Source organism: Miscanthus floridulus, chromosome 9 (genome assembly GCF_019320115.1).
Source record: "Miscanthus floridulus cultivar M001 chromosome 9, ASM1932011v1, whole genome shotgun sequence".
NCBI classification, from domain to species: Eukaryota; Viridiplantae; Streptophyta; class Magnoliopsida; order Poales; family Poaceae; genus Miscanthus; species Miscanthus floridulus.
The window spans coordinates 101,154,141-101,167,505 of record NC_089588.1 but is presented as its reverse complement, the minus strand read 5'-3'; the positions used below and the strand labels follow the sequence as shown (position 1 = coordinate 101,167,505).

The 13,365-nt window shown below is 43.0% G+C and overlaps 1 long non-coding RNA gene across 1 annotated transcript; it reads left to right on the top strand.

Annotated features, from left to right (window-relative positions):
* Window positions 1-4,692: 4,692 nt before the first annotated feature.
* On the top strand, window positions 4,693-8,902 carry LOC136482476 (uncharacterized). Its single transcript, XR_010765082.1, has 6 exons — window positions 4,693-4,960; window positions 5,567-5,714; window positions 6,410-6,470; window positions 7,190-7,298; window positions 8,063-8,134; window positions 8,685-8,902. It is a non-coding gene; the product is annotated as an uncharacterized lncRNA (long non-coding RNA).
* Window positions 8,903-13,365: the final 4,463 nt, after the last annotated feature.

Below are 13,365 nucleotides of genomic sequence, written 5' to 3'. Positions count from 1 at the left end.
AAAACTACCTGAACGGAGGCACCACCTAAGCACGCACGCGTGGGAGAAAAAAAGAAGCCCAGGAGGTGGGCCTGCTCACCCGCCAGCACGAGCATCTGGTCATCCCACCTCCCACGCTCGCTAGCGTCTTTCTTTCCCGTAGTTTATCGCGGTGCAGCATGATCCTGCACGTATGCCAACACTGCTTCATTTCTCTCTCCCTCAAGGAAGCGCATGCATGTGCACCGATGAGTGGTGGAGCATGCATGTACGAGTGAGTGACCGTGACAAGCATTAAATTAATAATTTGACATTTGGATGTCTTGTCTTTTTTCTTTCCGTAAAAAATAAGTGTATAACAGAGCCTCTGTTTTTATCTCGCCGAGCCCAGCGGTCCAGGCCAGCAAGATCAAATTAAACGGCAGTACTGTGTCCCCAGTGGACACGGCAGAGTCAAAGGTGAGCTCCAGGCCACCGGAGCCGACAAGATCGCTCTCGCTGCCGCAGGGGATCGGACAAGTGCTGGAGTGTGTCGTCAACTATTTCCATAATATATTTCTCTCTCTAAAAATTAAAACATTTTCCTAGATATTATTGCACCAAGCAACTAGCTATTACCTGCATCTCGTTGAACAGGTATGACGAAATAGAACATCTCTACTATATATATATATATATATATATATATATATATATATATATATATATATATATATATATATATATATATATATATATATATATATATATATATATAACTAAAACATATGGATTGTCAACGTCTACCCGGCAGGACCAAACACTCCTCAATATAGGTCCACCCGGCAGCACCAAAAACTTTCCATATAATCGCTTCCCTACCGGCGCAATTAAAGGAAAGAAACCCAGAATGGAAGGCAATGCCGTGCTTGAGGAATGAAAAAGAAAATTAATATGAAAGGCAATGCCGTGATTGACTGATTGAGGACGGAAAAAAATAGACCATAATTGGGAAGGCAATGCCATGATTTTTTCGTTGCAACCCACGGGCACGGTCCTTGTGAAAGGAAATATGCATTATTAACAACCTTCACGTCGAGAAATACGGGAAAGTAACAAGAATAAAAACAACATAATAAGACAACTGGATGGCAGTGGCGGTGGCGAGCATGGTGGTGGTGGCGGCGGCGGAGGCAAGCATGCTGGTGGTGGAGGCAGTGGCGAGCATGGCAGTGGTGAAAATGGTGGCGGCGGTGGAGGTGGGGGTGACCATGGTGAAGGTGGTTGCAGAGATGGGGGTGGTGGTGGTGGCGGTGGTGACCATGGCGGCGGCAGCAGCGAGGCGGTGGAGGTGGTGGTAGCGCGATGGTGAAGGCGGTTGCAGAGATGGGGGTGGTGGTGGCAGTGGTGGGCATGGCGGCTGTCGCGATGGGGGGCGGTGACCATGGCGGTGGTGGCGACGGAGGCTGTGGTGGAGGTGATGGTGGCAATGGTGAAGGCGGTTGCGGAGATGGGGGCGTTGGTGGCGGCGACGGCGGTGAGGGTGGCCGTAGCTGACGCCGCGTTGGCCGCCGTGGCCGAGACGGCTGCGGCATCGGTGATGGTGGCGGTGTCGACATCAGAGATGGTAGCGGCGGTGTTGGATGCGCTGGCGCTTCCTCGACGATCTTCGCGACTCTCGTGGTGTACCCGGCGCCTGCGGCCGAGGCTAACGTGCCAATGTTGACGAACGACGCCATGTGGAGCTTCTTCGGATGAAGCCTCTAGGTCTGAGCTGCCCTCGGCTCCCGCCGGCGCGAGGTGGCCCGCAGGACGTGATGTCGTCGATGGCAAACAGCAGCGGCGCGGACGTCGACGTGAGGGCCAGCACCAGCTTGTCGATGAGTTCAACGGTCTTGGCCGCATTCTGCCACCCTGCCACTTCCTGGTAGCTAGATGGCCACGCCCTGAAGCACCGCCGTCGGCAGGTTGGCGAGCGCCGAGTACCTGCATGCATAGCAAGACACAGGACGGACATGGCACGCGTCTTCTTGCTGCCCGCCCGCATGGACGGCCGGACAACGGAGATGGACAGAAGCATGCATGCCTGGACATGGAGGCCACGCAATGCTATTACTTACTTCAAGGATCCGTAGTCGCTGTACGAGACGGTGCCGTCGGGGCTGCCATCCTCCCGGTACGTGCACTGCGTCGAGGTCGCTGTCATGATCGCTGACGCCAGAGACAGGGCCACTGTCGCGATGCAGAACACGATGCTGGCCGCCTTCCACGCGCTCCGCTCGCCGGAGCTGGCCCCGCCGGCGCCGGGCATGGTGGATGGACGGATGCGCACTAGATCCACGGATCCAGAGCAGCCTAGCTAGGGTCAATAGCAGTGGAAGTGGAACCCCCGTATATCTAGGATTATCATCACCAACCTTAAGCATCTCAACAGTAAACAAATGCGCAGCTCTAGTATGATTGCTTGATTTTGTATATCAGTCGCTACGGGAAACAGAGACTTTGCCGAGTGTAAAATTCTTTGCCGAGTGTAAAAAATCGGACACTCGGTAAAGACCTTCTTTGCCGAGTGCTGCACTCGGCAAAGAATTACACTCGGCAAAGAGTTCTTTGCCGAGTGCCGGACACTCGGCAAACAAGGGCACTCGGCAAAGGACTTCTTTGCTGAGTGCCAAACTCTCGGCAAAATCTCTACACTCGGCATAGGCTGCCCGCGAAACGGCGTTCGGTCACGGCCTTCTTTGCCGAGTGCCTGCTGTTAGGCACTCGGCAAAGATTTGATTTTTTTTTTAAAATTCTTTGCCGAGTGCCCCAGATCTGGCACTCGGCAAAGATTTAATTTTTTTTTAAATTCTTTGCCGAGTGTCTCAGATCTGGCACTCGGCAAAGAATTTTTTTTTAAAAAAAATACTTTGCCGAGTGCCCCTAGCACGGCACTCAGCAAAGATTTAATTTTTTTTTATAATTTCTTTGCCGAGTGCTCCTGTGGATGCACTCGGCAAAGAGGAAATTTTTAAAAAAAATTTAAACACTCTTTGCCGAGTGCCTTATGCCTGGCACTCGGCAAAGACACCCTTTGCCGAGTGCCATACCCCGGCACTCGGCAAAGTTTTTTTTGTTTTTTTGTTTTTGGCCTCTAATTTTTTTGTGCAGCCCTTTTAAAGCACCAGGAACTCCTAGTTACAATTTCGGGATTTTTTGGGGCTTTTTGATATATTTAGTTACTTTATTTCATTTACTTGAATTTTTCCGAAAAATAGAAATTTGAACTGCACGTGGTACGAATAATGGAGTTTAATGATTGAAAAATTGATAGTCATGTTAGTGAGTGTTGTGAGAGGCCGTATCCAGGAATGGACCCAAAATTTTGGACATCTTGTTCACGAAACATGTCCGCGAAATTGCGTGTGAAGTATTTTTAAATTCTATAAAAAAGCAAACGAAGTCCGAAAATCATGAAACTTGTTGAGATATCGTGATATCATATGTGGAGGCTATGATAAAAATTTCAGAAGATTTCATGTACGTTGTCACGTACGATGCTTACAAACCAGGACATCTCTACATGTGATATCAGATCTCACATGTAGAGATGTCCTGCTTTGTAAGCATCGTACATGATAACGTGCACGAAATCTTCTGAAATTTTTATCATAGCCTCCATATATGATATCACGATATCTCAACAAGTTTTATGATTTTTGGACATCGTTTGCTTTTTATAGAATTTAAAAACACTTCGCACGCAAGTTCGCGATCATGTTTCGTGAACAAGATGTCCGAAATTTTGGGTCCGTTCCTGGATACGGCCTCACACTACACTCAGTAACATGACTATCATTTTTTGAATCATTAAATTCCATTATTCGTACCACATGCAGTTCAAAATTATATTTTTCGAAAAAAATCAAGTAAATGAAATAAAGTAACTAAATATATCAAAAAGCCATAAAAATCACCAAATTCTAACTAGGAGTTCCTAGTGCTTTAAAAGGGCTGCACAAAAAATTTGGAGGCCAAAAATAAAAAAAATAAAAAAACTTTGCCGAGTGCCGGGGCATGGCACTCGGCAAAGGGGGTCTTTGCCGAGTGCTATAGATAAGGCACTCGGCAAAGAGGGTTTTAATTTTTTTTTAAATTTCCTCTTTGCCGAGTGCCTCCACGAGGCACTCGGCAAAGACATTTTTTTAAAAAAATTAAATCTTTGCCAAGTGCCGTACCAGGGACACTCGGCAAAGTATTTTTCCAAAAAAAAGACATTTTTTTAAAAACATCTTTGCCGAGTGTCGTGCCAATGGCACTCGGCAAAGTATTTTTCAAAAAAAAATTGCTGAGTGCCAGATCTAGGACACTCGGCAAAGAAATTTAAAAAAAAAATTTAAATCTTTGCCGAGTGTCAGATCTGAGACACTCGGCAAAGATTTTTTTTTAAAAAAAATAAATCTTTGCCGAGTGCCTCCTGATCCGGCACTCGGCAAAGAGCCGGTTCTGGGACTTAAGCAACTTCGGCCGGCCGGGCAGTCAAACAGACAGCCAGCCAGCCCAAGCGCTCGCGCCGCCCCCGCCCCCGCGCCGCGCGCCGCGCCCACGCCGCCACCGCCCGCGCGCCCGAGCCGCCCGCGCTGCCCGACCGAGCGCTGCTTTGACCGAGCGGGGGGAAAAAGGCCCTATGGAGGAGGGCGCCGCCGCCGCCGCCGGCTAGGGGGTGCAGCCGGCGTGTCTGCCGCCGGATCCACGAATCCACGACTGGACGGCCCCCCTGCCATCCTCGGCCGGCGTCCTTCGCGAGGGGGAGGCGCCGCCGCCCGCCTGGTCCAGCGCGCGCGACCGGGGTTGGTCCGGCGCGGCAACAGGCGGCACCTCCCGCGCCCATCCCGGCCTTTGCAGCGGCCATCATGGCCTTTCCAGCAGCGCGGAGGAGGAGCCCGGCGCGGCCGACCTTTCCAGCGACACGGAGGGGCAGCCCAGCGCGGATGGCGCCTCCAGCTGCTCGCGTCGTAAGGTTCTCCATTCATTATGTAAAAAGCAGTGCACATCAAATAGAAGCTCGTAGATTTACATTTCTGTACGATTCACAGTTCACCTGATATCTTGATGTAGATGATTTTCTAAAATTTGCATCGGGCCATTACGAAACCATGTTTGTGGAGTTAGTACGGCATGTCTGTGACCATGTTGTTCTAGACAAGTTTATCTATTTCTCAGAAAACTGCATGACGGACAACTGTTGCCTATTATTTCAGAAAAAATGCATGCCGTTGCATTTCTGAAAATGCTGCTGACAATTGAGTGTGCAGGAGTGCTTACCAGTGTTTGTAAAACTCTAGCATGGTGAATTTTACTTGCTGTTTTCTTTTCAGTAATATTCCTGTTAGTTAGCTAAGAATTTTACCATGTCTGTTGCTGCCATGAAGTGTTACTTGCTATTTTACCTTTCCAGACAATAAAGTTATGTTACTTAGCATGGTGAATTTTACATGGTCCTATTTCTTGCAGTTATGGCTACCTAGATAAAATGTGAACTATTTTCTCTCAAATGAACTTGATTTCAGAACTGTAGCTATTGTTCTCTGAACCTGATTTTAGAACACACGATGCCTGCCTGCAGCCAGCAGCCTCGACGATCACGTACTGATCGATGAACTTGTGTGTATGTATGTGATACCGACCAACAGTCCAACACCAGGTGGAGGTGAACATAGGCACCGGCCAGCCAGGCACAACCGTGGCTTCCCCGGCTTCCTCTTGTACTCTTGGTACGTACAAGCTCTTTAATCTCTCCTCTGAAGTGTTAGACTTTCTGAGAAAGCATCCTTTGATAATTGATAGCGCAAACTTTTTTCGACAGAAAAGAGAATAATAGTTCGACAGAAATGTGGGCATTCGAAATCCAAAGATATATTAATCTGAATATCACACTTTAAATGGATAGAAAAGAAAGATAGTTCACTCAAGATTCTTACTCATAATTTTTAACTTTACTGGTTTTTTTTAGTTGTATGCTTTTATCCGTGACTATGATAGCTTTAGGGGGATGTTCCTGTACAGTTCGTGGTAGAATTAGTATCCTATGTTGTCATAGTCAGAAAGGCCCCCATCAAATAAATTGTGCAAATGCATAACTACATAGTTTTCAAGACAATAATTATCGCAATAATGGCGCAATTGATGCCACAATAGGGAGAGCTGGTCAGGTCAGCGTGCATCATGCAGGTTATTGAAGGCCAGTATTCATCGGCAATCTTGATTTGTTGGTAGATCGATCAAGCACATATAGCTAATTAGCTAGCATATATAGTCAGCCAAGAGAAGAGATAAAAATTTGGCACTGCATATTAGCTAGCATGTACATGCCTGGTGTGTTAGCTGTTACTCTGCATCGTTGTTGCTTTACCTTTTTCTACAATTTCATGAATGTAACTAACACAGTAGTCATGTCATCCTTGTATAGGAATCAAGTGAGAAATTAGCGATGGGTGAATTTTTTTGGCATAAAACCTCCTGAGAAGAAGGCAAGTATAATACATTCCCATTCTGTCATTTTCAGATGTGCTGCATTGTGTTATGTCGGTTTAGGCATCTTTCCGGCTACACTGTGAATTATCTCTATTTTAGGAAATGGAACTAGTTTAGTATTTCTGAAAGCTAGTGCATATCTATAAGCATTTTCTTTCTTGTCTGAACCCAGCAACCTGCTATACTAGCCACTATTATAGTGCTAATGTTCATTATACTTGTGCTATACTGACCACTATTCTAAAAGCTCTTGTTAACTGACTAGTGTGGATCAGGTAGTGTTAATGTGCTATTATACTTGTGCTTGAGATATCATCGTTCATACTGATTCTATGGGTCCTTTCTGAACTCCTCAAGTAGTATAGGAGGAAGTTGTATTGCAGTTTTCATCGGGGCAGAGTTAGAGCTTGTGCAGTATGGTGCACACATACATTCTGCTGCGAGTACAATGTACAACAATAAATGCAGTTCTCTATCAAGCCTAAGATTTGTCTTGCTTTAAATTTTTGATCTGCTGCTGCACTGCAAGTTTTAAGTCGATCTTGTTCTGGCATGTATAAGGTAGTGTTGGATGACCTAGGTGTACAATTCATATTTTTATGTTCCTGTCTTGTTCACCGTGGAGAATTTTAAATTGCTTATGAGAATTCAGATTATATCTTTTGCTCTTTCTATTTGTATACATGATTTCCTTATGACCACTTAATTTTTGCAGTAAAAGGATGATAGGTTCTATTCTAAAGCAGCAGGCACCTGACAACCATAGAGCTGTGTCCGTAGCGGTGGCAAGCTCCTGCAAGTGCCAAAAACCAAGCTACTATTGAGTAAGTTCTTCAATATGATGTACATAATATTCTGAACTTGACTGAATTTTTTATACCCAAATGTCTGACCAGCTGCACTTATCTTCAGTGGCCATTTATAATGGTTTTGCAGAATGTCAAGAACATGCCTTACTCAATGTAGTCACCTATAGTATGATAACAGTTGCACTTATCTTCAGCTGCAAGTACCTATAGTATGATAATTGTTCTAAAAAATATTGTCTGATCATAAAAAATTAAATATTAGTGAACTGATAGTAAATTCAGACCACTCTTAACTCTTAAAATTATCTTGCAAAAGCAATGATATTTAAGATAGTAGCTGTAATCTGGAGACTACAACACAGAAAAATTAAGAATACACCTTCCATGCAAACTTCTGTACAAAAGAAGGAACTCTATGTTACTTGCTTGCTACCAATAGTGCTAGGGACATTCTGATTCAGATTATCATCGGGTTCTAATTATTGGCCTGAGCCAGATTGGTTTTTTTGGTGCCAAATTTGACAGAGAGGGACATAAATATGGTAACATATACCTGATTACTAACTGGCGAGCCAATATATGTTCTATTCCAGAAAACATCTCTTCTCTGGAATTGAGATCTCTTGGTCCAAGTATTATTATTAATCCAGTAAACATGCATCCTTAGAAAGATCTATATAAATATTTGTGTACTTTACTCACTGTTTCTATTATATAAAAAAATCATCAGTTCAGTTAGTTTCTTCTTATTTCACTAACTTTATATGTGTATATATCAGGTGCTTTCTTGACCACTCTGAATACGCAACTAGGCTATCAAAGATTGCTAAAGAAAATATCCTGGTTGGCAGGTAAACTTTCTTTTTTCTCGCAAAAAAATCACACAGTGTTTGTCCTTCTAGTGCCAATGCAGACCGTGGGTTTCACATATTGAAGAACCTTGAAATCTTGCATATTCTACTGTCAGCTTTGTGTGCAGCAGTGGTTCTGACCACAAGTTGCAGGTTGAAATTTAAGCATACTTTTTGATAAATGAGCACCCTAGAACTTTCTCAATCATGATTTATGCCCCTCTTTTGGCAAAAAACAAAAGATCACGTACTATTTACTGACACAGTGTATCACTTTGACACTTTCAATTGCATTTAGATTGTAATTGAATTTTTATTCAGGATAAATCTCATGTGTGAGTTGACACAGAGCAAGAACTATTGTTCTGTACATGCGAATTTGTGTAGGATACAATCCAAATGGAACCAGTTTATATATCAATTGTATTTCATTTTGTAATACTTTTCTGTATAGAGTGGCCTTCTATGTTAGAAAGGCCACATTTTGGATTGCATACCAAATTGTTATTTTCTATATCGAGTAAGGTAGGTCTTATTCCTTGCATTTCAGGTATGATTGAGCATGTTGGCTGAGACCTGGTGCCTTAAATATCTTAGGATGCGCTGCTGCTTCACTCTCTATGTCTAAGTAAGTTTGGTTGATTGATGGTGCAAGAGAGCTGCTGCATACTGCCCTTCTTTCTAAACATTGCCAGCTGCAAACCTTATTGCTTATTACAGTATTCTCTGTTGTTGGCACTTTTAAATTTGTACTTTGGTTTATAATGGTTTTGCAGGATCTCAAGAACAACCCTCATACTCAATGTAGTCACAGCTTATGTAGTGTTAAAAATCTTCTATGTTGCTGCTCATGTATTTGTCATGATGGAATGTAAAAAAAATTACATTTTTCCAGCTTTGCCGAGTGCTGTGACCATGGCACTCGGCAAAGAATTTTTTTTTAAAAAAAAATTCAAACTTTGCCGAGTGCCGGCCAGAGGGCACTCGGCAAAGAATTTTTTTTTTTAAAAAATCCAAACTTTGTCGAGCGCCGGACAGGGGGCACTCGGCAAATAATTTTTTTTAAAAAAATAAAAAATCTTTGCCGAGTGTCTGAAGAGTTGGCACTCGGCAAAGAAATTTTGTAAAAAAAATAAAAAATCTTTGCCGAGTGCCTGCAGGGTTGGCACTCGGCAAAGATTTTTTTTTAAAAAAAAAAATTTGCCGAGTGCCTGAAGGGTTGGCACTCGGCAAAGATTTTTTTTTAAAAAAAATAAAAAATCTTTGCCGAGTGCCTGCAGGGTTGGCACTCGGCAAAGAATTTTTTTTAAAAAAAATAAAAAATCTTTGCCGAGTGCCTGTAGGGTTGGCACTCGGCAAAGAAATTTTTAAAATAAAAATAAAAAAATCTTTGCCGAGTGCCTGCAGGGTTGGCACTCGGTAAAGCCACCGTCAATGGGGCCGGCGCCGTGACGGTCGCTTTTCTTTGCCGAGTGTCCCCGGGGCACTCGGCAAAGCCTTTGCCGAGTGTCCGATAAAAGACACTCGGCAAAGAAGGCTTTGCCGGTCAATTTTTTACCGTGTGTTCTTTGCCGAGTGCTGCACTCGGCAAAGGCTTTGCCGAGTGCAATTTGGCCTTTGCCGAGTGCCTCAGACACTCGGCAAAGAACCTGAATCTAGCTGTGAGTATTTATCCCATTTTTATATTAATTGTCAGTGCTTTTTTATCTCCTGTGGTAGCTACGTTATCTTAAGTTATTAACGGAGTAGTTGGATTTTTATCTGTCTGTTCCAAATTATAAGTATTTTACTAACATATTAATTATAAGTATTTTACTAGCTTAGGGGGTGTTTGGATCTAGGGACTAGAGTTTAGTCCTTATCACATTGGATGTTTAAATGCTAATTAGGAGGACTAAACATGAGCTAATTCTAAAACTAATTGCAGAAGCCGTGGCTAATTCGCGAGACGAATCTATTAAGCTTAATTAATACATCATTAGCATACGTTACTGTAGCACCACATTGTCAAATCATGTACTAATTAGACTTAATAGATTCGTCTTTCAAATTAGCCTCCATCTGTGCAATTAATTTTGTAATTAGTCTATGTTTAATACTCTAATTAGTATCCAAATATCCGATACGATAGAGACTAAAGTTTAGTCCCTGGATCCAAACATCCTATTGTGTGTACTGTAGGTTGTTCAAATCAATCCATCCGTTCCAAATTATAAGTATTTTACAAGTATATGTGTTTGTGCTTACATGTTTGTGCGTCACTGTAGATTATTCAACTCAATCCATCGGTTCCAAATTATAAGTATTTTACTGGCATACGTGTTTGTGCATTACTGTAGGTTGTTCAACTCGTCTTAGGTTGTTCAACTCGTCTACGAGCTCACGCCCCAAGCACTACTGAAAACACTATTATTCGTGTGTGCCATGTAATTTTTTGACGAGCGTAAAACTACTCATAGAAAAATTCTATTTAATCCGCCGGTTCTCTTGGCACACAGAAAAATATGAATAAAACTGTCGGTTTGTATGGACCACACAGAAAAAAATTGACTCACAGAGTAATTAAATTAATATCCTTGTGTGCTTTATATTTTTTCTGTCGGATGACACACAGGTTAATTGGCTTGTCCTTCGACGCCATGAAAGTTAGCTGCCCGGGCGTTTTGCGCCGAAAAAATTCGTTGGCGCGCGTTTTGCCGCGAGTATTGGCGCTGGACTTTGGAAACCAAATAAAAAACCCCTTACCTTATCCTCCCGACCTCCCCTTCTCCCACACGCGCAGTTCAGCTTCCTCTACGCGCCTCTATTCTCTCGTAAAAAAAACGCGTCCCAACTGTGAGCCCGCCGCCGCCCCCTCCTCAACCGCCGCCGCCGCCCCAGCCCTAGCCTCTCTGCTGCCGCCGCCGCCCCCCACGCTCTCAGCTGCCGCCGGCCGCCTATAGATGGAGTCGGAAGCCCCACGGCGGCGGCTTCTTCGTGCTCCGACCGACGGCTTGTATTGCCGGTAGATATGGGGTGCCGCCCACCTCCCCCTCCTGACCTCCCCACGCCATCAGTAACCAGCCGGCGTCCGGTGTCTCCATCATCGAGCCTGACCCCTTCCTCTCCCCTGAAGATCCATCATGCTAGGGAGGACGAGATTCACAGTTGAGACAACCTCAATCCAAGTTGTGAAGGCATTTGCTATATCTGCAGGTAGTAGATCTGTTTTTTTTTGTTTCATTCATATCACACATGATTAATGCAGGGAGTAACTTAGTGGTTCTTGGAGGAAAGGGATAGCAATGGTTCTGGAAGGGCAGAGAGAGCAGTGGTGCCATCTCGGGGCTTGTTTCATTGGTAGATTGGGGGGTTTGTAGTTTGATACATTCATACATTGGGCTGGTTTTATGTGGATGTATGTTGAGCGGCAACTTGAAGGCATCTAACAAATGCACTACTAATTTGACATACAGCTAAATAGCTGTTATTAGAATTGGTGCTTCACTGTTGTCTTGATTAAGGTAAGTGTTACTTTATTTTTTTTATCAATAACATGATAAGCATTATGAATAGAAATCCTAAAAATCAGTTTTTTCTACTATATGGTTAATGTTCATGGAGTAACTTTGGTGTTTCAGTATTAACTAGGGATGTTTTATGCACACAATAAATCTGTTTTATATTGATTAAAGAAAGCACACTCCTAGTAGTTTATTTTTGAACTACTATACTTGTTTGGATGTAGGATCTTTATCGCAAATTGGATCAGGAGGTTCCAAAAAATCATAAAAGGCGCCTTGCAGCTCTACAAGCAAATGTAAGTACATTAACTTGATACTTGTACCTATGAAATCGGTATTACTTATGACAAAAACCAGCTGGTCTAAACCATTTGAAGTAGACAACTGATATGTTTTGATGCCAGAATGACAACACGCAGTGCAGCAGTGAGGGAGTGGCCTCATGTTGATGGTTACTGTAGTTTCCAACTTTCCATCTTAGTTTTAACCTCATGGTAAGCTGTACTTCTAGCTGTACTGAAACTTGCCACCTCCACCAAGGAATTTATAATTTAGTCCCATGGGAATCTGAAGGTTTGACATAGCTAGTAGATGATGAAATAGACTTTGAAATCTTGTGCATGTCTAAATAATTCTTTCAGCTCCAGAATTTCATGGAATGCCAATTCATTTTATTTCTCGTCAGGGCCACTATTCACTTGTATATGCTTCATGTATGGTGCTGGTGTAAAAGGAAATCATGTATAAGACAATTAATTAATGTTTATCGGTCCTAAAATCCAATTGATATTTACATGGTATTATCATTTTGCAGCTGCCCACTAGTTCATCCCATGTTGGTGAGGACTTGGATGGTGAGGGCATGGATGGAGAGGACGAAGAGGACATGGATGGCAGCTACATGGAAGGAGAGGACACGGAGGAGGACATGAATGAAGAGGACATGTATGAAGAGGACGAAGGGAACGGAGAGGATAGGGATGAAGAGGACATTGACGACAACAATGGGGGCAGCAATGCTGAATCATACATCGATGACTTCTGTGATTTGGGATATATATGGTAAGGTTGCTATTGGCAGAAATAGCACATGAGTTGTCAAAGTGACTTTTGTCCATTGAACAACATAAGCTGGTGGATGTCTTTTGTCTTTTGAACATGTATGGCCGTGGATGGTTAACTTAGTAGTAATTGAATGTTAGATGGACTTGGCTAAAACTAGGATGTCATGGTTGGTGACATGGCTGTACATATATAAATTAGGAGCAGCATATGGTGCTAGTAGCAGAATTTTAGATGTAATTTGTGAGGGCATAACTTTTGGTATGTTGGCCCATATTGAATACTTTACAAGCTTTTATGGAACTTCTAATATATATGCTTGATTATTGTGCTATGCATATAATATGTTGTTTGGTGTATCTGGAACATAACATGTAATTGTGATATTTTCCTGTCATCTACTAATTTCTCTTGTGGTGATTTGAGAAAAAAAATTGCGATTTCCTTGAGGGGAAACCATCAGTAAAATTAGGTTAAACTAACAGAAATTCAGTATTTCATTGATGGAAAACCGACAGAAAATAGCTTCCCATCCCATAGAATTATCTTTATTTCCATGAGAGTCGACTGACAAAAAAATTACTAAAACCCACAAAGAAATTAGCAATATCCCTAACAATAAGCCCACAGGAAAATCAATTAACCTGACGGTTGCTGACAACGTAC